Source organism: Bubalus kerabau, chromosome 19 (assembly GCF_029407905.1).
Source record: "Bubalus kerabau isolate K-KA32 ecotype Philippines breed swamp buffalo chromosome 19, PCC_UOA_SB_1v2, whole genome shotgun sequence".
NCBI lineage: Eukaryota > Metazoa > Chordata > Mammalia > Artiodactyla > Bovidae > Bubalus > Bubalus kerabau.
This window is the reverse complement of record NC_073642.1, coordinates 46,668,698-46,693,612: the sequence shown is the minus strand read 5'-3', so window position 1 is coordinate 46,693,612 and position 24,915 is coordinate 46,668,698. Positions and strand designations below refer to the sequence as shown.

General features: G+C 41.6%; 1 long non-coding RNA gene across 2 annotated transcripts in view; it reads right to left on the bottom strand.

The window, feature by feature from the left end:
• Positions 1 to 1,289: 1,289 nt before the first annotated feature.
• The window catches only part of LOC129634334 (uncharacterized), a 70,366-nt gene continuing 46,740 nt past the window's right edge, over positions 1,290 to 24,915 (bottom strand). The window contains exons 2-4 of one of the 2 annotated variants that reach the window (XR_008705558.1): positions 9,298 to 9,363; positions 2,099 to 2,212; positions 1,290 to 1,358 (exon numbers count right to left, since the gene is read on the bottom strand). This is a non-coding gene — a long non-coding RNA (uncharacterized LOC129634334). Of the gene's footprint in view, positions 1,359 to 2,098; positions 2,213 to 9,297; positions 9,364 to 9,790; positions 10,284 to 24,915 lie in introns of those variants that run through there. The other variant, XR_008705559.1, reaches the window with a different exon arrangement.

Genomic DNA, 24,915 nt, shown 5'->3' with positions numbered 1-24,915 from the left:
ATCTGGACTAACAAGACCTCCAGGTTGAACTTGGTATAGGCTGAAGTTTAAGAACCACTGATTATAATCATTCCACAATATATGTAAATCAAACCATTATGCTGTACACCTTAGACTTACACAGTGATGTATGTCAATTATTTCTCAATAAAACTGGAGAGGAAAAGAAAAACAGCATCTAAGTGTAAAACTTCCCTCCAAATCAGGGGACAATCGGGAAGCAAGAAAGAAGGGGAGATACTGAACCAGAAATCAGAATTTACTTACAGAAACAATGGGCCCCTGTGTAAGCACATTGTTTTCAACAATTAAATCCTTCTACTAAGACTGTGTTTGGTGAAAACATCAAATATCACTTTCTTAAATCACCAGATAACAGCCCCAAAGGATGTACAAGTTTATAGGTGTTATGAATTGTGTTTAATTTTAATGGACTCAGTTTTTAGGCAAAAAAGAAACCTAAAATCTTTAACCATAAAATGATGACATAATGTTGCATTTTGTTCTGCAGGAGAGGCTTCAGGTGCAAGGAGCACCAGCAGCCTAGGAGAACATGTTGGCAAGTGGACATGTGTACTAGATGGCAACATGGGGACAAGGACATGGATGTCAGGGTCAGTAGAAGCAACTGAGTCACCGCCATAGAACAAGGAGTCCTTTCAATCAGTACTATCCCATCCCATCCAATTATGACATCACTCGTTCCCACTTCCTCTAGAGCAAGGGTCCGCAATCTCTGGGCCACAGACTGGTACCCCATGAGATCAGCAGCAGCATTAGATTAGAAATAAAGTGCACAACAAACATAATGTCGTTGAATCACCCTGAAACCACCCCCCACAACCCCAGTCCAATGGAAAAATTGACTTCTATGAGATCAGTCCCTGGTACCAAAAAGGTTGGGGACTGCTACTCTAGAGGGCAACCATGGGTTTGACTCAGCCAGGGTAAAATAATTAACGCCCGTGGTGATGACAGCACTTCCTCAAGGAAAGGCTAAGTTGTACCCAGCACGCTCTTTAAGTTGACCTGTCTGACTCTTTGCGACCCCATGGACTGTAGCCCACCAGGCTCTGTCCATGGGATTCTCCAGGCAAGAATACTGGAGTGGCTTGCCATGCCCTTCTCCATGGAATCTTCCCGACTCAGGGAATCAAACCCACATCTCTTGGTTCTCCCACACTGCAGGTGGATTCTTTACCGCCTGAGCCACCAGGGAAACGCCTTAAGATGACCATTTCCATAAAACGCTTTTAAGTGATGCTTAAGAAATAAACTTACCCAGAAATACATAAGACAAAAAATATGCTTCTTGGCAATGCCAGATAAACGAAGTCTTTTGTCACTTCTTTCTAATCCTAGAGAAAGAAGGACAGTGGAAAGAATACTGGGGAGGCATTTGAGGCCCGGCAACTAGTCATGATGCCAACAAGCCTGTGACAGGGAGAAAGTTACCAAGCACTTGGATTGTAATTTATCTGGGTAGTTTGCTCGTTTACTGAAAGAGGGGGAATAGGTAAGCTCTAATGTCACTGACAGCTTTAAAAACCCTAAACTATCATGAGTTTACACTTTAGACTCACCCCTAGACCAGAAATTTCTTCCCTTAAAACTATCTCACTTAAGACTTTACAGACTCCCTCAAGAAACCTGTCCCCACTGTATTCTCTATCCTCAGAAGTTAAAGGATTTAACAATTCACCATTAAGTGCTTACCATTCTGAACTTCAAGATTCTTGGAAAAGGAATGTCATACTACATTATTTTTTTTTCCAAGAAATTGTTTAATCTGTGTAAGTTATTTGACTCGGTCATTAGCAATCTTTGTGCCAGGATAGCTCCTAATCAAATTCCGGCAGAATATAAGTACCATTGAGAAGAAAGCATACAGATCTTTCTTCTGAGAAGTACGTATTTTTCTTTCTGGTTGAGCAATGTTATGCAACAAATGCTTCCAACTGGCTTTCTATCAAGGAAAATCATTAAAGATGAAATGCTCTGAGGGACATGATCATAGGAGCCTGAAATGCTTGTAAGTAATTACATTCATGCTGATAATTAGAAGAAATAGTCTGTGTAGTGGATATAGTACAATCACCTTTCACCACTGGTCTTGGACTTGATTTCTCCAAGGAACGCCAAGAAAAGGCTTTATTTAGCAGCAGTTTCTGCTTCACTCAATCCACTTGTTTTGTAATGTAAAAAGGAGAGCCTGAAAAGAGAGAATGGGCACCTTGACATTTTAACTGCTTTGTTTTTAATGAAAAATTTTTTTCTTTGAAGTGAATATAAAGCAGGTATGGGCAACAAGCCAGAAAGTGCTTATTTTTCAACTAATAGCCTCACATGTCCTAAAATGCCTCCATCTAGCCTCTAAAAATGTTCTCATTAGATCCCTCCACAGGTTGGTATAACCAAAAAGCATTTCTTAGCAGCCATAACAGAGGTACAGACATAGGGAAAGCATGTAGCCACCCCCAACCTTAGTGTCAGGTCCCAAGGCTCAGAACTGCAGAATAAAATTAGCCTCCAAAGCCATCACGAGGTAGATGTATACACATCGAAAGAGCAATTTATCAGAACTGGTATTTCTCCCCCAACAGCACACTGACTGGGGCGAACTTAGAATGAAACTGACAGTAATTCCTTTTTTTACAGTGAATTTGTTGCCTGTAATCATTGTGGATGAAAATTTGTTCTAATTTTACTTCTTAATCAAATGGACGTTCAAAGAGCAGAGAGGGTACTAAACCAGAGAGACACTTGTAGGTCCTTAGCCTGCCTAAAGACAGTCAACACAGTGCCTCTCCCTGCTCCTTCACACTCTAGTTTGAATTCCCAGTGGCTTTCTTTCCTAACTCTCGTTTGCTCTCTTCCTTCCCCTTCACTGGCTCCCACTGCTGCCCTTGTTCCTCTGAGTTCCTTGTCTAAGACTCTCTCCCCAGGAGCACTCAGCATCTTTTAGTGACATCAAATAAAGCAGTAAGTAAGCAAAAGTGTTAGTCGCTCAGTTGTGTCTGACTCTTTGCAACTCCATGGACTGTAGCCCTCCAGGATCCTCTGTCCATGGAATTCTCCAGGCAAGAATACTGGAGTGGATAGCCATTCCCTTCTCCAGAGGATCTTCCTGACTCGGGGATGGAAATTGGGTCTCCTGCACTGCAGGTAGATTCTTCACCATCTGAGCCACCAGGGAAGCCCTAACATCAAATAAACCTGGGTGCAGATCTTAGTCTTGCCATCCTCCTTTTGTGTGACTGTGGGCTTCAGTTTCCATGCAACTCTTCCCTCACTGGGTCCACTTGAGGATTAAATGAGAGCAGCTCTCCACACACTGGCAGAAAGCCTAGCTCATAAGGAAGGATGCAAAGAAATTATAGTCCTCCTCTTTTTCTTCTCCTCCAAGCAAATGATTTCACTCCTGTAGCTAGAAAACACTCTGTAGAAAATTCTCCAATACACGAGTATTCCCTAAGGGTGTAGCATGCATATGTGCTCAGTCATATCCAACTCTTTGCAACCCTATGGACTGGAGCCCATATCTGGACACAGATATGCACACAGGAATACCACCAGGTGAAGACTGGACTAATGATGCCACATGCCAAGGAATTTCTAAAAGGTGGCACCAGTGGTAAAGAACCTGCCCACCAATGCAGGAGACATAAAAGACACAGGTTCGATCCCTGGGTCAGGAATATCCCCTGGAGGAGGACACAGCAGCCCACTCCAGTATTCTTGACTGGAGAATCCCATGGACAGAAGAGCCTAGTGGGCTACAGCCCATAGGGTCGCAAAGAGTCAGACATGACTAAAGTGACTTAACATGCATGCAAGGAACTTCCAAAAGCTCGAAGAGAGGTCTAGAACAGGCCTAGGGCTTCAAAAGGACACTGGGACACTTTGACCCTGGACATCTTGCCTCCAGCACTATGAGACATAATTTTCTGTAGGTTAGGCCACTTGTAGTGTTATATCAGTCCTAGGAAACTAACAACCCACCCTGAGCACCCCCACGCAGCAAGTTCCCCATTTCAGTAGTAAACCATGAGGTCATCTTCCCAGCCACCTGGGTTGGGGTCACCTTTGACTCATTCTTTCCCCTTCCCCTTCTCATCCATTTTACACCAAATCCTTTCAACTCTATCAAGGAAATAACTTTCTCATCTCCTCCTCTTCCTACTGACATGGGCAGAGTTGGCCTCACCCTCTTTCATCAGGCAATACCATAATTGGTTTTCTGACCTTACTGTACTTTATCCTCTTAAACGCTGCTTCCACATTGCCACCAGACTCACTTTTTGAAATCACAGATCACAGGCCTTTAACGGCCCATGCAATCTGACCTCAATCTCTCTTGTGCTGCCATCTTACAATGTTCTCTTTCTAACCTCACCTCTCACCTCCTTATTCCCCACTAAAATGTCACATCTCCATACACCCTGGGTAACTCGCCCATCCCCCACATCTCCTTGCCTATGTGCTTTTGCTGGTGCTTTTCATCTGCTTGGAATGCTCTGTGTCTTCCTCCTTCAAAAGTCAAAATATCACCCTATCTATCAAGGATAGAGACAAGGTAAAAAGAAAAATCTCGGCATTGGTGAGACTCAATCAAAGACCAGCAGTTAGAAGGAAAAGACGGTTGAAATGTTTTCATTTTGATGATCAAGGTCATTGAGGGGGCTTGCTAGGTGATTCAGTGGTAAAGAATCAGCTTGCCAATGCAGAAGACCCAGGACATATGGGTTTAGTCCCCGGGTAGGGAATATTCCCCTGGAGAAGGAAATGACAACCCACTCCAGTATTCTTGCCTGGGAAATCCCATGGACAGAGGAGTCTAGTGAGCTACAGTCCATTAGGTTGCAAAGAGTCGGATGTGACTGAGGAACTAAGCATACAGCATACACATAAATGTCATTGAGTGACTTTCGAACACCTAAATCTCTATGGCTGCAAGACTGTCCTTATGGGTAACAGTATAAATTAGCCAACTATGATAGTATGTCTTAGTTCACGCTTGGATGACACCATCATGTTTGAAACATTGAGTATAAAGACATCTCTGCTCATTCAATGCCAAAACCAAGTAGGAAAAATTCTAGCATGGCTGGAATTTAACAAATGCCTGGAATAAAATATGCGAAGTAAGCAGCCTATTTGCCTAATTACAACAGAAGTTACATTCTTATGCAAGAATATTTCATTAATGTGAAAAATATAAAATCCCTCTTTCTGTACTGTAGGAGGCATTCTATTTTTAGGTTTCATCCTCAAGTCTATGATTTTCCCCCAAATCTTCCAATTATAAGGTTACTAGCATCTTCTTCTGGAGAAGGAAATGGCGACCCACTCCAGTGTTCTTGCCTGGAGAATCCCAGGGACAGGGGAACCTGGTGGGCTGCCATCTATGGGGTCGCACAGAGTCAGACACAACTGACGTGACTTAGCAGCAGCAGCAGCAGCATCTTCTTCTTTAGCAACATCTAAAGAAGTTGTTTTGCCAAGGTCTCACACTCTTACCATCAGCCTTTCATCCCTCTCTTGAACTTAAAAAAAAAAAAAAAAAATACAGAAGTTGTTAAATCTAAAATCTAGACTATTCTCCCTGGCCTGGCATGCTACAGTCGATGGGGTCACAAAGAGTCAGACAGTTCAGTTCAGTTGCTCAATCATGTCCGACTCTTCGAGACCCCATGGACCACAGCACGCCAGGCCTCCCTGTCCGTCACCAACTCCTGGAGTCTATTCAAACTCATCTTCATTGAGTCGGTGATGCCATCCAACCATCTAATCCTCTGTTGCCCCCTTCTCCTCCTTCCTTCAATCTTTCCCAGCATCAGGGTCTTTTCAAATGAGTCAGTTCTTCACATCAGGTGGCCAAAGTATTGGAGTTTCAGCTTCAACATCAGTCCTTCCAAGGAACACTCAAGACTGATCTCATTTAGGATGGACTGGTTGGATCTCCTTGCAGTCCAAGTGACTCTCAAGAGTCTTCTCCAACACCACAGTTCAAAAGCACACAACTTGGCAAATGAACAACACTATTCTACCAGCCTGAGTCTCTATATAAGCTGTAGAATCCAACTGGAATTCTTTCTAACACTCTGACCAACTCCAAGGCACAGATTCAAGTTACGTCGTTATCTCTGGAACCCTTGAATAAAAATCTAACATATACGTACCTTACATGAACACACAAAAAAGCTCTGTCACTCACATTCTAAGCAGTACAACTGAATCTCAGATTCAACCCTACACCTTCCAAATTGAAATCCAATCACTTTCCCATGGCAGGAAATGAAACCATTAATATTGTCTAACTCTTGGCTCAACCCTTCCCCAACACATGCAGTGTGTGTGGCCTGTGTCCCCACTGTACCCTCCATTGTAACCTCCCAGTTCCTTCATGATTCAACACCGATAATTCCCTTCTGCCATTCTGGCAAGGGGCAGGGGGTCACGGTGGGGGTGGAGACACAGAAGAAAAACTGTTTTCAGAAGTAATTTTACAAAGCAGCATAGTCAAAGTGGCAAAACATAACTATTTATAATAATTATGATAATAGAGCATTAATACACCGTTGACCTTTGAGGTCCAAAGAGAAGCTTTTAGCCCACGAACATGAACTAGCGAACAATGAATTTTAAAACCTCAAGCTCTTCTCACACTCCCATCCCTGAACCGCATGCCAACTGCTCGTTTCCTCTTATTTGTTCAAGTAGAGGGAGCATTCTGAGCTTAAATTAGGTGCAAAATAAAGCAGACATTCTATTAACTGCAAAATTAAAAGCCCTTCGTTGGAGGAGGATCCACCATTTCACACTCACCACCCCCTGACTCCCTGGCACGTGGAGCCTGCCTATGTTGGCCGTGTGTGCGCTCTTTCTTCATCCCTAGTCACGTAGTCATCAAGGTGGGAGGAGTACTTTTTCAACCAGTGAATTTTAGTCATTTCATTTTTTAACTCAATGTTTTTATCTTTTATTTTTTTATTTTTTTTACAGACTATGCTTCCACTGGTAGTTTTTAAATGAGTTTTTTGAAGTTTTTTTCTAAGTTTCAAATTCAGTTTCTCTCTGAAGTGAAACAGACCCTGTTTGCCAAATTGCAATCTCCTGGTCCATTTGCACAAAGGCCTTCACAGAAACACCAGAGAAGCAAATCTGAAGTGTGCTTTCCCCCATGCTGAGGCATTCTCAAGCAATTCCCACCTAAACACACCGCCACACACACGCACCACACACACACCACACACACCACACACACCCCCGCCCTCAGTGGCATATTTAAATGCCTCTAAGCTTTTAGAGTCATTTGGCTGAGACTCCAAATGGTATTGGATTTCACACCCAACACTTAATTTTCTAGTGTTGAGGACAGAAATCCAAATATGAAAATTTTTAAATTGCTCGGATTTGAACATAAGCTTACGTCAAACCTCTTACTGCCTCAATAGGCCTCTGTTGATCCATAAAGCTATTTTCACTTTTCTTCACTTCTCTTCCTACCTGTTGATGGGTGAAAATTAAATACAAGTACTCTGTTTAAAAAGACAACTATGTTATTGTGCTTAAAGCACTCAGAAATGGTTTATTCATTTCCAATCTTTCATTCAAATTTACTTTCTCCAGTACAGTGGGGCAGGTTCTTTATTTCTCTCTGTCCTAGACCACAGGCACCTAAATTACAAGAATTAGTTCTAAGAGGGCATTTAACAGGACTGAAGTTTGCTTTCATACCCTACTCTACATCAAAGCACCAATCTTCAAGGGCTGACTATATTCCTATTATACAAGTTAATGAATCGTTCTACATTTTCTAATATCTTCAGTTTTAAATGCAACAATATCCTCATATAAAAACACTGGGTCATCTGTGAAGGATGTTGAAACATTCAGTGCATGAGTTGTCATTGCAAAGCATGAGATTGTGTATGCTTTGAACTTACTAAGATTTCACTTTCCTGTAGGAAATTGAGTTGGCTTTCTTTCTATAAAACAAATGAAATGGACTCATATGAGCACAATGTGATAATATTATATCTGAAAAGGAGACAAATGTAAAGGATAAAAACTTTGAAACCAAGAGTTTAAAATGAGACTGTTGAGAAATAACATGGTATGTATTATTATCTCGATTTTGCACAAGGATATCAAAGTTCAGCAATAGGACCAACTAGATAATTGCAGGGCCCTGTGCAAAATGAAAACGCAGGACCCTGTGTTCAAAAATAATCAATAATTTCAAGGCAGCAGCAGCAGGGCACTAAATTAAGTGTAAGCCCCATGCAACTGCTGCTGCTGCTGCTGATGCTAAGTTGCTTCAGTCGTGTCCGACTCTGTGCAACCCCAGAGATGGCAGCCCACCAGGCCCCACCGTCCCTGGGATTCTCCAGGCAAGAACACTGGAGTGGGTTGCCATTTCCTTCTCCAATGCATGAAAGTGAAAAGTGAAAGTGAAGTCACTCAGTCGTGCCCAACTCCCAGCGACCCCATAGACTGCAGCCCACCAGGCTCTTCCATCCATGGGATTTTCCAGGCAAGAGTACTGGAGTGGGGTGCCATTGCCTTCTCCACATGCAACTGCTAGATTGCACATATATGAAGATATTCCTACTCAGAGAAATTCAATAACTTGCGTAAGATCAAGAACTAATAAGCAGGTGGAATTTGAACCCTGGCAGCTTGACTTCAAAATTCAAAACTCCCACTCTTAGACACAACAGTAAGCACCATTCAGGACTTCCCTGGTGGTACAGGGAATAAGAATCCATCTGCCAATGCAGAGGACATGGGTTTTATCACTGGTTGGGGAAGATTCCACATGCCGAGGAGCAATTAAGCCTGTGTGCCACAACTGCTAAGCCTGAGCTCTAGTAGGGTCCGCAAGCCATGACTACTGAGCTTGTGTGCCTCAGCTGCTGAGCCCATGCACCCTAGAGCCTATGCTCTGCAACAAGAGAAGCTACCACAATGAGAAGCCCACACGCCACAACTAGAGAGTAGCCCCTATTCTTTGCAAACAGAGAAAGCCCACGTGCAGTGATGAAGACCCAGCACAACCAAAAATGAATAATTTTTTAAAAACCACTTATTGGGTGTTTTCTGTGTGTCAAAGATAAAGATCGTCTCATAGGTTTGATACAACAGTCTAAACATTCTTATACCCATTTTACAGAAAACAAACTTAGAAAGGTTGAGTCATCTGAACACTGAAGTGGACAGTTGCTATTTTTTGGCTATCCGGCATCCATCACTGCTTCATAAATACATATCAATACCCTTTTGAAGACTTACCTTTTGCAGAATGTAAGCACCTTGAGGGCAAGGACATTTTCTTGTTCTTCAACATATTCCCACTGCCTAGAATAGTAGACAATAAATAATAAGTGTTTGCTGACTTAGATGTGTTCACTGTTCTCCCACAATAGCAGTCAAAGTCTTAAGAGTTTTACAAACTCAGATCCTTCCTCACATCACCAGTACAGCAAGACGGGAAAGGCAGCACATGCCCTAAGCTAGAATTCTCCTGGAACATTACTCTTTAGTAGGGTGCCAAAAACACAGAAATGGTAGACCCTGATCATTCCAATGTTCCTGGCCTGACAAGTATAGTGAACCATGCTTTTTGTGCAAGTTCTATCTTAACACTAAGCCTCTCTCTCTAGCCTTCTCATTACACATATGATACACACAAGAGCTACTCATTACATGTATCTAAGTCAGGGGCCCCCAAGGCCACCCCCAGTTTTGAGGATTTGCCAGAAGAACTCACAGAACTCATAAAACCTGTTATATTCATGGTTATGGTTTATTACAGCAAAAGATATAGATTAAATAAAATCAACAGGGAAAGAGGCACACGAGTGGAGTCGAGGGGAAAACAGTGGCAAGCTCTCCGTTAATTTTTCACAGTTGAGTTGCAAAGACAATGCTTAACTCTCCTCCCAGTGCAGGTGACAGTACCAGCCAGGGAAGGTCACCAAGGAAATGGCGTTGGTGTCTAGAGTTTTTACAAGGGTCAGTCATATAGGCATGCAACACCTGACCTGAGCTACTCAGTCTGCAGACCCAAAGTAATACAATGCAGCCCAAGTCTTCAGGCAAACAGAAATGTTATTCACTGTAAGTCACGTTGTTGGCATTAACTGTCCGGTTGAACTGATACAGCGTGACCCAAGGCCTCAGAAATACAAAAATACTCTTTTCAGGCAGGATCTTCCAAGGACTCAGAGTAGTCATCTTCCAGGAACCAGTCAAGGGCAGCCCTTCTGAAGACAGATCTGTATTGAAAGGAGCAAAGTTTCAGCAGCCTGGCTCTACTGAGCTAACTTGCACTGCACAACAGCCAATAAACCTCTTTCCTTCAATTAGCTAAAATCGATTTCTGTTGCTTGTGCTCATGTTGATGTTTGACAGAAAACAACAAAATTCTGTAAAGTAATTATCCTTCGATTAAAAAATAAAAATTTTAAGTCCCACTTATATACTAAAAAAAAAAAGAATCTATGCAATCACACAGCTACTAATTATAAAACCAAAATGTCCATTCGGATCTGCCAGATTGTAACAACTACGTCTCTAAGAATTGGGTTTTACACTGTGGTGTCCTAAATGACTGGGGCGGCAGGAGGGGGCGGATGGTGCGGGGAGTATATGTATATGTACAGTTGGTTCATTTTGCTGTGCAGCAGTAGCTAACAAAACATTGTAAAGCAACTATACTCTAATAAAAATTAATCAATTGGTTTTTACAGGGCGTCACTTGGGATAAGAACTTGTTACCTAGATCCCAATCATTATAAAATTTAAGGTATAACTCTGCAGTCCTTCTTATTACAATTCACCCTAAAGAAAATAGTGAATACACACAGATTTACAAATATATTTTTTACAGCACAAAATGAAAAACAATCTATACTCCTAACTAACAGATGATTGGTTAAATCAGAAGTTGGCAAACCTTTTCTGTAAAGGTCTACACAGGAAATACTTCCAAATTTGCAGCAATACAGTTTCAGTTGCAGCAACTCAACTCTGCCTTTTTAGGGGTAAAGTAGCCACAGATAATACACAAACAAATGAGGATGGCTAAGTTCCAATAAAACATGAACAGAGTCGGGGGGGGGGGGGGGTGCAGGGGCAAGATTTGGCCTGTGGGTCAAAGTTTGCCAAACCCGGGATTCAGTTCAGTTCAGGTCAGTCGCTCAGTCATGTCCGACTCTTTGCAACCCTATGAATCACAGCACGCCAGACCTCCCTGTCCATCACCAACTCCTGGAGTTCACTCAAACTCATGTCCATTGAGTCGGTGATGCCATCCAGCCATATCATCCTCTGTCGTCCCCTTCTCCTCCTGCCCCCAGTCCCTCCTAGCATCAGGGTCTTTTCCAATGAGTCAACTCTTCGCATGAGGTAGCCAAAGTACTGGAGTTTCAGCTTCAGCATCAGTCCTTCCAAAGAACACCCAGGACTGATCTCCTTTAGGATGGACTGGTTGGATCTCCTTGCAGTCCAAGGGGCTCTCAAGAGTCTTCTCCAGCACCACAGTTCAAAAGCACCAATTCTTCAGCGCTCAGCCTTCTTCACAGTCCAACTCTCACATCCATACATGACCACTGGAAAAACCATAGCCTTGACTAGACGAACTTTTGTTAGCAAAGTGATGTCTCTGCTTTTGAATATGCTATCTAGGTTGGTCATAACTTTCCTTTCAAGGAGTAAGCGTCTTTTAATTTCATGGCTGCAGTCACCTTCTGCAGTGCTTTGGAGCCCCCCCAAAAAATAGTCTGACACTGTTTCCACTGTTTCCCCATCTATTTCCCATGAAGTGATGGGATGAGATACCATGATCTTGGTTTTCTGAATGTTGAGCTTTAAGCCAACTTTTTCACTCTCCTCTTTCACTTTCATCAAAAGGCTTTTTAGTTCCTCTTCGCTTTCTGCCATTAGGGTGGTATCATCTGCATATCTGAGGTTATTGATATTTCTCCCGGCACTCTTGATTCCAGCTTGTGCTTCTTCCAGCCCAGCGTTTCTCGTGATGTACTCTGCATGTAAGTTAAATAAGCAGGGTGACAATATACAACCTTGACGTACTCCTTTTCCTATTTGGAACCAATCTGTTGTTCCATGTCCAGTTCTAACTGTTGCTTCCTGACCTGAATACAGGTTTCTCAAGAGGCAGGTCAAGTGGTCTGGTATTCTCATCTCTTTCAGAATTTTCCACAGTTTATTGTGATCCATACAGTCAAAGACTTTGGCATAGTCAATAGAGCAGAAATAAATGTTTTTCTGGAATTCTCTTGCTTTTTTGATGATCCAGCAGATATTGGCAATTTGATCTGTGGTTCCTCTGCCTTTTCTAAAACCAGCTTGAACATCTGGAAGTTCACGGTTCACATACTGCTGAAGCCTGGATGGAGAATTTTGAGCATTACTTTACTAGCATGTGAGATGAGTGCAATTATGCAGTAGTTTGACCATTCTTTGGCATTGCCTTTCTTTGGGATTGGAATGAAAACTGAACTTTTCCAGTCCTGTGGCCACTGCTGAGTTTTCCAAATTTGCTGGCATATCGAGTGCAACACTTTCACAGCATCATCTTTCAGGATTTGAAATAGCTCAGCTGGAATTCCATTATATGATTAAATGTAACACAAAATTATTCTGTTTTTTTAATTAAGTAGATCTGTATTGCAGATATGAAAAAATAGCTATGACATAACAACCAAGTGAATAAAACATGTGGAATTATACTATACACACAACTTTCAGGGGGAATAAAGATTTGTATATACACAGGTAAAAATGCTGAAATAATATGCATGAGACTATCCATAGTTATCTTGGAAGGCTGGACTTAGGTGGACTTTCATTTACTACAGCATACATTTCTCTACTGCTTGAAATTTTTTATTATAAATGTGTGATATTTGCATTGCAGTGTGATATTGCAGATAGAAAAATTATTTTCAGAAATAAATGTTGAAGTATCCATCTGGAACACCTACTTAGTCCCATACTAAATTATTCAGGCATCTGATAAGTAAGAAATTCCAAACATAGGATGAATTCTGTATTCAATATAAGACACTCTTCCATCATAGGCATTAAGATGTCATGAGCCCATAAAGTTCCTACCAAGCCAAAGTTCTAGAGAATTCTTTTAGAATCTCAAAGCCACATTCTTTTCCTCTGCCCATCAAAACAAATGTTCCACCGACAGTCTTCTCTCAAAAGGAATAGATTTTTAACCACCTCAAAAAATACAAGCCCTGGTGAGAAAAGACTTAGATTGTGAGTTTGGGGAAATAATCCTTACTTACAGCTCTGCCACACTACAAACGCATTAGTGAGTGAAAGTCCTTCAGTCATGTCCAACTCTTTGCGACCCCATGGACTGTATAGTCCATGGAATTCTCCAGGCCAGAATACTAGAGTGGGTATCCTTTCCCTTCTCCAGGGGATCTTCCCAACCCAGGGATTGAACCCAGGTCTCCTGTATTGCAAGCAGATTCTTTACCAACTGTGCTATGAAGGAAGCCACATAACAGTCAAGTATTCATATTCCATTTCTAAAATATTTACCAATGCCTGAAATTTCCCAACCTGTTGGAAGTAACAGAGCAAAGCACTACTTTCTTGAATTGAATTTATATGCTGCAAACAATCCACATACCGTGAGACACGAAAGACCAATGCTAAGTTTCTTAACTATATAAAAACAGATATGAACCCACACAATCATTTTAACTTCTCTTTTACTACCTTTTTTTTTTTTTTTTTTTTTAATGACTGCTAACTTCACTGATAGTTTACAGAAAAGACGAAAAACCAAGAGCTGGACTCTTTTTCCCCAAACCTTGTTTATTTCCAAGGGGTCATTTTGGACCAGTAGCCGTCATAAGGAAAGCCCAACTGGTCTCACCAGTCACAGCTCCCTAAATGCTGGCTTTTCCCTCTCAACCAGTGTCATGTAATTACAGACTGATAACCCACGTTCCAGAATTACTTGCATTAGATAGTCTAGCTGAAAATGGTCTTAAAAGTGCTTTTTTAACAATTGTTTCTAACTTTTAATGTGTCAAAAAGATGATAGTTTACTATCTCCATGTGATTAACATAAGAAAACTCATTTGTAGATAGCTTGGTCAGATCCAATCAAAGGAAGCCTCCCTTTCTGTTAATTGGATAATTAATGGCATTTTTTAAACTAACACTGATCCAACTATCCTTTATGCTCACTGGCAGATTGATTATCCACGAAGAAGTTCTGTTATCTGTATTATCCTATTTGGATGAGAAGGAAGGCCTTGGGGACGGGACAAAAGGATTAGCTTTGTTTACTCCCCACTCTACCCTTTCACATTCAGCCTCCTTTGTAAGTTGGCTGTGATTTGAGTCTTAAGAAGAAGGGATGAATCTTGATTAAGAAAAAAATCTTTAATAGAATTAAAGTCTGTTTCAGGCATCAAAAATAGAATTTTGATTATGTCGTTGCATCCATGGTTTCTGAAGGGGAAGAGGGAAATAAACTCTTTGCCCACTTACCTGTATTTATCTGCCAAGCTTCTTTTCTGTCTCACTATCTTCCCACCCCCGCCTCCAACACTCTCATATTCCTATGACTAAAAAACAAAACCATGGGCTGGTTACTGCAACAGTACCATTTATTTGTGTTCTTCAAGCAGCCTGCAACACAGCCAGAAGATAATGGACACCTCATTTATTCAAGCTCTGAATGATCATATTTAATTCCCTGTGACAGCTGTCTTCCCCACATTAGCATTGCAAATAAGTTCGGTTTTGTAATGGCTTTCTATTGAACATGATTCAATTATCTGCCGTCTGTACCAAGGCAGGATACGGTCTTAGTATCTATAGCAATATTTCTGCAAGCTGCTGCTCTTTACACTGCTCACATTTAAGCTGGCTGTTTACCACAATGCTTTCCTTGAACTATATTGAACTCCCTACACTTTCAAATAAAATAAAGAGGAATGAATGTAATTTGAAAAAGCAGTTACTGTGTATATAGATATTACACACCTCCTCCCTTTTCCATATGTAATCAACCTGGAAGCACTCTGAAAAAACTGCTGATTGTCCTGTTTTAAACCCAGATAATAAAATCATTATGGTCAATTAAACGATTAGACAATGCTAGACATGCTGGGGTTCAATGGCTGGTTTTGCATATCACTAACACACTGTTAGGCATTAAGGCGATCAGCCTGACTTCAGAGTCATTTTCATGTAAGGGAGGCAGGAAACCTACACATGGAAGAAAAGTCCTTCGGGGACTAAAGGAAGAATCCAAGGTGACCTGATCTTAGCAAGAGATAAAATGCAGTCCTCTCTTCTCAAAAATGTACATACAGCTCACTAACTGGCTCCCGCCTCCAAAGTTCATCTGCAGATGTAGCCACCACCTGGGTTTCCATGGGTTCCCTGGCCTTGGCAGCTGTGCAACCAGCGCAAAATGATGAGACAGAAGAAAGAGGCAGCTGAGGAGGGAAAAGGGGCTGCCTATCCAGACTCCACGGGGTGGCATCAAGACCCTGTGTCACCGTGACTCTGAAGCACCTGGGCAGACTGCCCAACACTGATTCATGGTCTCCTAAAGAACAAAAGGTCTCTGGGCTGCTTTTTACATCCCGATCTTAGAAGCACCACCAAGGTGGAGCACGGTGACTTTCCTCCCAGCAAGGAGATATGGGAACTGGCCCCAGGGCTGGGAAGTGGACACTTAGCATCCTGGCTGAGTTCTTTCTCTCCTTTGACTCTGTCTGCTGTTCGATTCAGGAATGAGTTAATATGCAAACTTGACTCCACGCAAAAGTCACATGCCCCAGCACAGCTTTTCTCAGTAGAAATGTTGGCTTTCTGATCCCCATCTATCTGATCTGTTGGCCTGACTCTCAGCTGGTAGAGAGGTTAGGGAAAAAGAGTTATCTATTGGGCCCAGCACCTTATACCTGACAAGTCAATCCTTCCCCCACTCTTTGACATTCACTTAACATGCATCAGTGCTTTATAGACTTTAAAGTACATGCCAATCACCTGGAGATCTCGAATCTTGTTAAACTACAGATTCTGACTCAGTAGGACTGGGACAGAGCTTCAGAGTCTATGGTTTGAACAAGTGCCCAGGTGCCCACTGTTGCCGATCCACAGTCCACACTTTGAGCAACAAGGATATAAAACGTGGTCTCTAGAACAGAAGACTCTAGTCAGTAAAAAGGGCAAACAGGGTTAACAATCCTCTCTTCTCTTCTTAAGGCAGGATCTTCTGATTCTAGTGTGAATTACAATAATCTGAAAACTTTTTAAAGTTCGACTAACTTTTTTCAGTTTAAATTTTTTTAATTTTAATTTTTAAATTTAAGTTTAATTTAAACTTAAATTTAAATTTAAGTTAAATTTAAATTTAAGTTTTAAATTTTAAATTTAAAACTCAGATTATTGGGAGTTCACTCCCAAGAATGCTTGATCAGTAGGTCTGGAGGAGAGCCCAGAAATCTTCATTTTAAAGATTTGAACATTTATTATGTATTGTAACAGGTTCTTCTCATACAGATGGTCCTGGGAACACACTCTGGCACTGTCTAAGAGGTTGTATTGAGGACTCTAGTCTAGAACCACTCAGCATTAATGCCACTGTGCTTTCATGCAGCCCTTTATATGGGTCTCCTGTATTGCAAGCATATTCTTTACTGTCTGAGCTACCAGGGAAGTCCCAGTAGACAATGTGTTACAAAGCACTTCCATATTAACTGTCTGATTTGAATTTCATAACAACAGGTGAGCCTCTATTTTACAGATGAAGAAACAGTTACAGCAAGTTTGAAACATGGCTAAGGCCACCTGGCTACTGAATAGGGTTGACCAACTCAACACAGAGAGACACATCCATAAGTTATGTGTCCCAGGAACCCCCTTAGTCCTGGGCAAACTGGGACTGTTGATTCCCCTTGAATCTAGTCACAGGTTTGAAAGAAAAAGTGAAAGTGTTAGTCGTTCAGTCATGTCCGACTCTTTGCAACCCCATGGACTGTAGCCCGGCAGGCTCTTCCGTCCATGGGATTCTCCAGGCAAGAATACTGGAATGGGTTGCCATTTCCTTCTCCAGGGGATCTTCCCAACCCAGGGATCGAACCCAGGTCTCCAACACTGCAGGCAGATTCTCTACTGTCTGTGCCACCAGGGAAGTCGTAAGGTCTTCTATGGTTGTATTCAACCATAGAAGGCCTCCCTGGTGGCTCAGATGGTAACGAAAGAAAAACCTAGGTTCCTCTCAGTTCAGTGTGGTAAACCTACAAATATAAAATGCAATAGCAAGTAACAGGCAATGACTAGCTGATTTTGGTAAAAGTGAGATTTACTAGAAGGGCTTTGGGTAGCTCCAAAGTCACAAGAAAGATTAAAAGACCAAGATTGGAAAATGAGCAGGAATGAAAAAGATCAGGCAGCCAGAATTACTGCTAAACAAATTTGTTGCCCAGAACTCACCAGTGATGCAGTACCAAGCAGACAATGCCCTACCCCTGGCACTGCTGCCCCGTGAAGGGCCTGTTGCTCTCACTATTGCTGATGCCAGGAAAGACTCCTCACGTTTCCTGTACTTCTCTGTTATTCTCTATCAATTCAAAGTCCATGGTAGGTGCATCTGACTGGCCGAGTCTCAGTCACATGTCTATATGATAGCTGCATACCCAATTAGCTGGGAAATTAAGTATCAATCATTTTTAACTTTTAGAAACCCCAATAACGTAGGGCAGGGATTCAGATACTAGAAGCCAAAAAGAAAAACCAAAAAAAAAAAAACCAAAACAAACCTAGATATTCCAGTATCTAGAGTTTTTCAAATTTTACCTTTAAAAATATGCCCTAAAATTAAGATGTCAGTATTGCCCTACAGCCATAAAAACTAGGATGCAAGACAATTAACAACTTTAACCTTATGATACAGTAAAGTTGTTTTCATATCAATGTAAATAAAGAAATATGTATACTAGAATATAATTATATACAGAAATATATAATGGAACTTCATTTAGAAAATTACCTATTATTTTTAAGTCTGTAAAGTAGAAATTACTAAAAAAATTCTCTAAGAATCCTTTGCCTAAACTGTTATTTATGCTCTCCAAAGGCTTTAAACTAAACTATAGCCATAATATTTCCTTTTCTTTCCTACATGCTAGGGAGGCTTATCAGGAGGGCAAGGATGCTGGTACCTTAAACATATTTCATTCTAATACACACAGTATTATTGATACTAAATAATCATAAAACAAACAGAGAGTGAAAATATGAGCCCCTTCACTTTAACCACAGAGCATATGGAAATAAGTAAATAGTACACAATCAATGAAATTTTACAGACTTGCTGTTCCTAGCTCACTATACACTATATTCACTAAGGGTGGAATTTATCACTGTAAAACACCAAATCTGTCAGAAGTAATAGCTTCCTCTGATGCCTCGTGGACTTGGAAGATCCTTTGAAAATGCCTCCCTATTCTATCCTGATTCCTTTATTGATTTTCTGCAGCTTACGCATATGAAGTAAATTATTCTAGTTGGTTCTTCCAGACATCTGCCAATAAGGCTACTCCAACTTGTTCAATTTGATAGAGTGCTCTACAATCCTTAGACGAATCTTTGACTTTTCCTTTCTTCCTTTTATCCTTATGGGTTTCAGTTGCACTCTTAGGATTCTAATCACATTCTCTTTTGTTGACTCCAAAGACAAGCCTGGTCTCAATGCACCCTGTACTTTCATCTCAGAGCTCCCCGTATCGCAGGATGACATAACCTCAATGCCACAAACTAGTCTCCTCTTCCTTGAAAGGAGAAGAGGAACTGTTCCAGAGTCAACCCCAAGTATTCTTGCCATGTCCTTTACTATGGGCACAGTACCCACCTCTCTGCAGCACCATGATCTCCAGTCTGACCAATGTCATCTTCCTGCAACCCCTGCTCTCTGCCCCATCCCATAGCATTGGGATGTTGGCCAATTTAAAAACCACAGATAAACATAATCATTCCTTTACCTAACTGTCACTCATGAAACACTCCTCCACCTTGTGCATTGCACTGGCAAAGAAAAAACACAAGAGCATCATGGGACTTTGTTGAGTAAAAATGCAGAAGTCATCACAGAGAAAATTCCAGAAACTAGTGTGTGGCATAAACACATCTGTAAATCCACAGGTATTTTGATGTTACCCTGCCTCATTTCACCCCAGTCTGCCCTTCCACTGAGGTCCCTGCAGCAAACCTCGCATCTCTACCTCATCTCCAGGTTCCCTCACTTCCATATCCTCTCCTAAGACGTCTGAATTCACTCCACTGATGCTCTGCAACTTGCCATTACCCCTGACTGCAGCCTCTTCTGCCCTGTAAGTGACTGTGCCCAGGCCTCTTTATCAGACTTGTCTGGAGCCTCTGCGCTCCCTTCACTTCATATCCTCCTCTCCCTTCACGTTCCTCTCATTGCGATGGCAGGTGAGCTGCAGAGCTGAACCCCTGCCCCCCACAATGACACACACAAGTTGTCTTAGCAACAGTGCCTGCTTTCAGTACAGTCTCACTTCAGAACCTTCCACTGAGGCCGAAGGAGCCCCTAACAGTCACTGTACCGTGCCTGGGAGTCTCTGGGGATCCCAAGCCACTTCAGAATACTCCAAACCAATCTTCCAGGCACTTTGCAGAAGGCTGGCTCCACTTCAGCAAAGTGCCCTGCACTGAAAGATGTGTTTTCCACTGGTAACTAGTGCAGTTAATTAGAGCGATGGACACACAGGCACTAAGGAAATTAGCCAGAATTTAATTCTGCCAATAAATTGCCTTGGGCTGGATGGCTCACCACAAGCTTCCCTGAGGCCTACTTTAAGTTGTAGGCGTCTTTTAAGTCTTCAGAAATCAGACAATATTGGCTTCTATGCTGCAATAAAATGTCTTTGCTATAACAATTATTATATTTATAATCTGTTCAGCACCTGGCATCTCTTCTGTAATAATTTAACACACCCCAAAACATGCCCGTCTGTGATGGGTATAAGATGAGCCAGGATACACAGGGACAGTATGCCTTGTTTGGTTCTTTCTTGGGCATTTTCCATTTTTCTTTCTTAAACCACCATCTTAGTAGAATACACGTTAATACAGTGAATATGATTTCTTTTACTCAGAATCTAGTACATTATGCTGATGTTTGGCACGAACCAACACAATTCTATAAAGCAACTGTCCTTCAATTAAAAAATACACAAATTTGGGGGGAGGAGCTAAGATGGCGGAGGAGTAGGACGGGGAGAACACTTTCTCCCCTACAAATTCATCAAAAGAACATTTAAACGCCGAGTAAATTCCACAAAACAACTTCTGAATGCCGGCAGAGGACATCAGGCACCCAGAAAAGCAACCCAAGTCTTCGAAAGGAGGTAGGAAAAAATATAAAAGACAAAAAAAGAGACAAAAGAGGGAGGGATGGAGTTCCGTCCCGGGAAGGGAGGCTTAAAAAGACAGAAGTTTCCAAACACCAGGAAACCTTCTCACTGCCGAATCTGTGCCAAGCCTTGGAAGCACAGAGGGCAACATAACAGGGAGGAAAAATAAACAAACAATTAAAACCCGCAGATTGCGAGCCCTACGGTAACTCCCCCAGTGGAGAAGCAGTGCAGACGTCTGCACACGCCCTTAGCAAGCGGGGGCTGGGCAGGGAGGTGCAGCGCGGGCTGCTTTGCTTAGAGTAAGGATCTGGCCTGAATACCCTGAGCGCTATCTGAGTGAAATAATTTGGGCTAGCAAACCAGACTGTGGGATATCTACCACGCGAAAAGCCAGCCCTAACCTAAGATACCGCCAGGCCCATGCACGGAACAAAGGACTGAACAGAGATAGCCGGCTGCAGACCTTCCCCCTCTGGTGACAGGCAGCCAGAGCCGGAAGGGGGCAATCGCAGCCCCAGAGAGACATTATCTATAAAACTGTAAGCAGGCTTCTTTGCTAACTAAAACTGGGGTCTGGACGGTCAACATCCGCCTGAGAAGGTGCGCCGGTTGTACACCTAGATAACCAAGCGGCGGGGAGGCGATAAGTCGCAGCAATCGCGCGCCAAACACCTCATCACCTGAGCTGATAGGACCTGGGAAGGGCACAAAACGCAGGCCCAACTGAATCTGCGCCTCTGAGGACTACCCGAGTACCTGAACCTGAGTGGCTTGGACCTGGGAGGTGCAAGCAGCCCAGGGCCTGCCACGGATGGTTCCCAGCCGAGCAACCTAGAGCCTGAGCAGTGTGGGTGGGGAGGCTACACGCACCGTGAGCAGGGGCAGACCCAGTGTGGCTGAGGCACTGCAAGCACACGCCAGTGTTATTGTTTGCAATGTCCCTCCCTCCCCACAGCGCAACTGAACAAGTTAGCCTAAAAAAAAAAAAAAAAAAAAGTGTCCACCACCGTCCCCTTTGTGTCAGGGCGGAAACCAGACACTGAAGAGACCAGCAAACAGAAGAAGCTATAACAGAAGGAACCGCCTTGGAAGCTACAGGCAATAGATTAAAACCCTGTGGGTAGTACCGAATACATAGGAAGGGGCCTATAGATCTTGAGAAATACAAGTCGGACCAAGGAACTAGCAGAAAATGAACTGACCCCACAATACCCACAACAAAACCAGAGAAAGTCCTAGATATATTTTTACTATTTTTATGATCATTCTTTCTCTGTTTTTTTTTTTAATTTTTTAAAAAATTTTAAGTCCTCTATTATTCCTTTAATTTTCACTTTTATAACCTATTACTTTGCAAAAAAAAAAGACCCTATATTTTTAAAGCAAACTTCATATATATATTTTTTTATAATTTTTGTGACCTTGTTTCCCGCCCCCCCCCCCCTTCTTTTCTTTAACATTGTATTTTTGAAATTCCAATCTCTACTCTAGATTTTTAATGTCAGCTTTTTGGTATTTGTTATCAATTTTGTACCTGTATTTTTTTATATATATAATTTTTGTGACTTTTTTTTTCTCTCTTTCTTTCTCTTCTTCTGTTATATAACATTGTATATCTGAAATTCCAAACTCTACTCTAGATTTTTAACTTTTGCTTTTTGGTATTTGTTATCAATTTTGTACCTATATTTTCTTTATAATCTTTGAGACTTTGTTTTAGTTTGTTTTTTTTTTCTCTTTCTTTTCCTTCTTCTTTTCTTTAACATTGTATTTTTGAAAATTCAAACTCTACTCTAGATTTTTAATTTTTGCTTTTATGTATTTGTTACCAATTTTGTACCTTTAAGAACCCAATCTTCAGTACCCATTTTTCACCAGGGAGCGAGATTACTGGCTTGACTGCTCTCTCTCCCTTTGGACTTTCCTTTTTCTCCACCAGATCGCCTGTGTCTCCTCCCTAACCCTCTCTACTCTACCCAACTCTGTGAATTTCTGTGTGTTCCAGATGGTGGAGAACACTTAGGGAACTGATTACTGGCTGGATCTGTCTCCCTCCTTTTCATTCCCCCCTTTTATCCTCCTGGCCACCTCTGTCTCCTTCCTCCTTCTTCTCTTCTCTGTATAACTCCATGAACATCTCTGAGCGGTCCAGTTGTGGAGTGCACATAAGGAAGTGATTACTGGCTAGCCCACTCTCTCCTCTATTGATTCCACCTCATCTCATTTGGGTCACCTCTAACTCCCTCCTCCCTCTTCTCTTCTCCATGTAATGCTGTGAACCTCTCTGGGTGACCCTCACGGTGGAGAAACTTTTCATCTTTAATGTAGATGTTTTATCAATGGTGCTGTATAGAAGGAGAAGTTTTGAAACTACTGTAAAAATAAGACTGATAACTGGAAGCAGGAGGCTTAAGTCCAAACCCTGACTCCTGGGAACTCCTGACTCCAGGGAACATTAATTGACAGGAGCTCATCAAACGCTTCCATACCTACACTGAAACCAAGCACCACACAAGGGCCAACAAGTTCCAGGGCAAGACATAGCAAGCAAATTTTCCAGCAACACAGAAACACAGCCCTGAGCTCCAAGATACAGGCTGCCCAAAGTCACCCCCAAATCATAGATATCTCATAACTCATTACTGGACACTTTATTGCACTCCAGAGAGAAGAAATCCAGCTCCACCCACCAGAACACTGACACAAGCTTCCCTAACCAAGAAACCTTGACAAGCCACCTGTACAAACCCACACATAGTGAGGAAACGCCACAATAAAGAGAACTCCACAAACTGCCAGAATACAGAAAGGACACCCCAAACTCAGCAATTTAAACAAGATGAAGAGACAGAGGAATACCCAGCAGATAAAGGAACAGGATAAATGCCCACCAAACCAAACAAAAGAGGAAGAGATAAGAAATCTACCTGATAAAGAATTCCAAATAATGATAGTGAAATTGATCCAAAATCTTGAAATCAAAATGGAATCACAAATAAATAGCCTGGAGACAAGGATTGAGAAGATGCAAGAAAGGTTTAACAAGGACCTAGAAGAAATAAAAGAGAGTCAATATATAATGAATAATGCAATAAATGAAATCAAAAACACTCTGGAGGCAACAAATAGTAGAATAACAGAGGCAGAAGATAGGATTAGTGAATTAGAAGATAGAATGGTAGAAATAAATGAATCAGAGAGGAAAAAAGAAAAACGAATTAAAAGAAGTGAGGACAATCTCAGAGACCTCCAGGACAATATTAAATGCTACAACATTCGAATCATAGGGGTCCCAGAAGAAGAAGACAAAAAGAAAGACCATGAGAAAATACTTGAGGAGATAATAGTTGAAAACTTCCCTAAAATGGGGAAGGAAATAATCACCCAAGTCCAAGAAACCCAGAGAGTCCCAAACAGGATAAACCCAAGGCGAAACACCCCAAGACACGTAGTAATCAAATTAACAAAGATCAAACACAAAGAACAAATATTAAAAGCAGCAAGGGAAAAACAACAAATAACACACAAGGGAATTCCCATAAGGATAACAGCTGATCTTTCAATAGAAACTCTTCAAGCCAGGAGGAAATGGCAAGACATACTTAAAATGATGAAAGAAAATAACCTACAGCCCAGATTATTGTACCCAGCAAGGATCTCATTCAAATATGAAGGAGAAATCAAAAGCTTTACAGACAAGCAAAAGCTGAGAGAATTCAGCACCACCAAACCAGCTCTCCAACAAATACTAAAGGATATTCTCTAGACAGGAAACATAAAAAGGGTGTATAAATTCGAACCCAAAACAATAAAGTAAATGGCAACGGGATCATACTTATCAATAATTACCTTAAACGTAAATGGGTTGAATGCCCCAACCAAAAGACAAAGACTGGCTGAATGGATACAAAAACAAGACCCCTACATATGCTGTCTACAAGAGACCCACCTCAAAATAGGGGACACATACAGGCTGAAAATGAAGGGCTGGAAAAAGATTTTCCATGCAAATAGGGACCAAAAGAAAGTAGGAGTAGCAATACTCATATCAGATAAAATAGACTTTAAAACAAAGGCTCTGAAAAGAGACAAAGACGGTCACTACATAATGATCAAAGGATCAATCCAAGAAGAAGATATAAGAATTATAAATATATATGCACCCAACACAGGAGCACCACAATATGTAAGACAAATGCTAACAAGTATGAAAGGAGAAATTAACAATAACACAATAATAGTGGGAGACTTTAATACCCCACTCACACCTATGGATAGATCAACTAAACAGAAAATTAACAAGGAAACACAAACTTTAAATGATACAATAGACCAGTTAGACCTAATTGATATCTCTAGGACATTTCATCCCCAAACAATGAATTTCACCTTCTTCTCAAGCGCACATGGAACCTTCTCCAGGATAGATCACATCCTGGGCCATAAAGCTAGC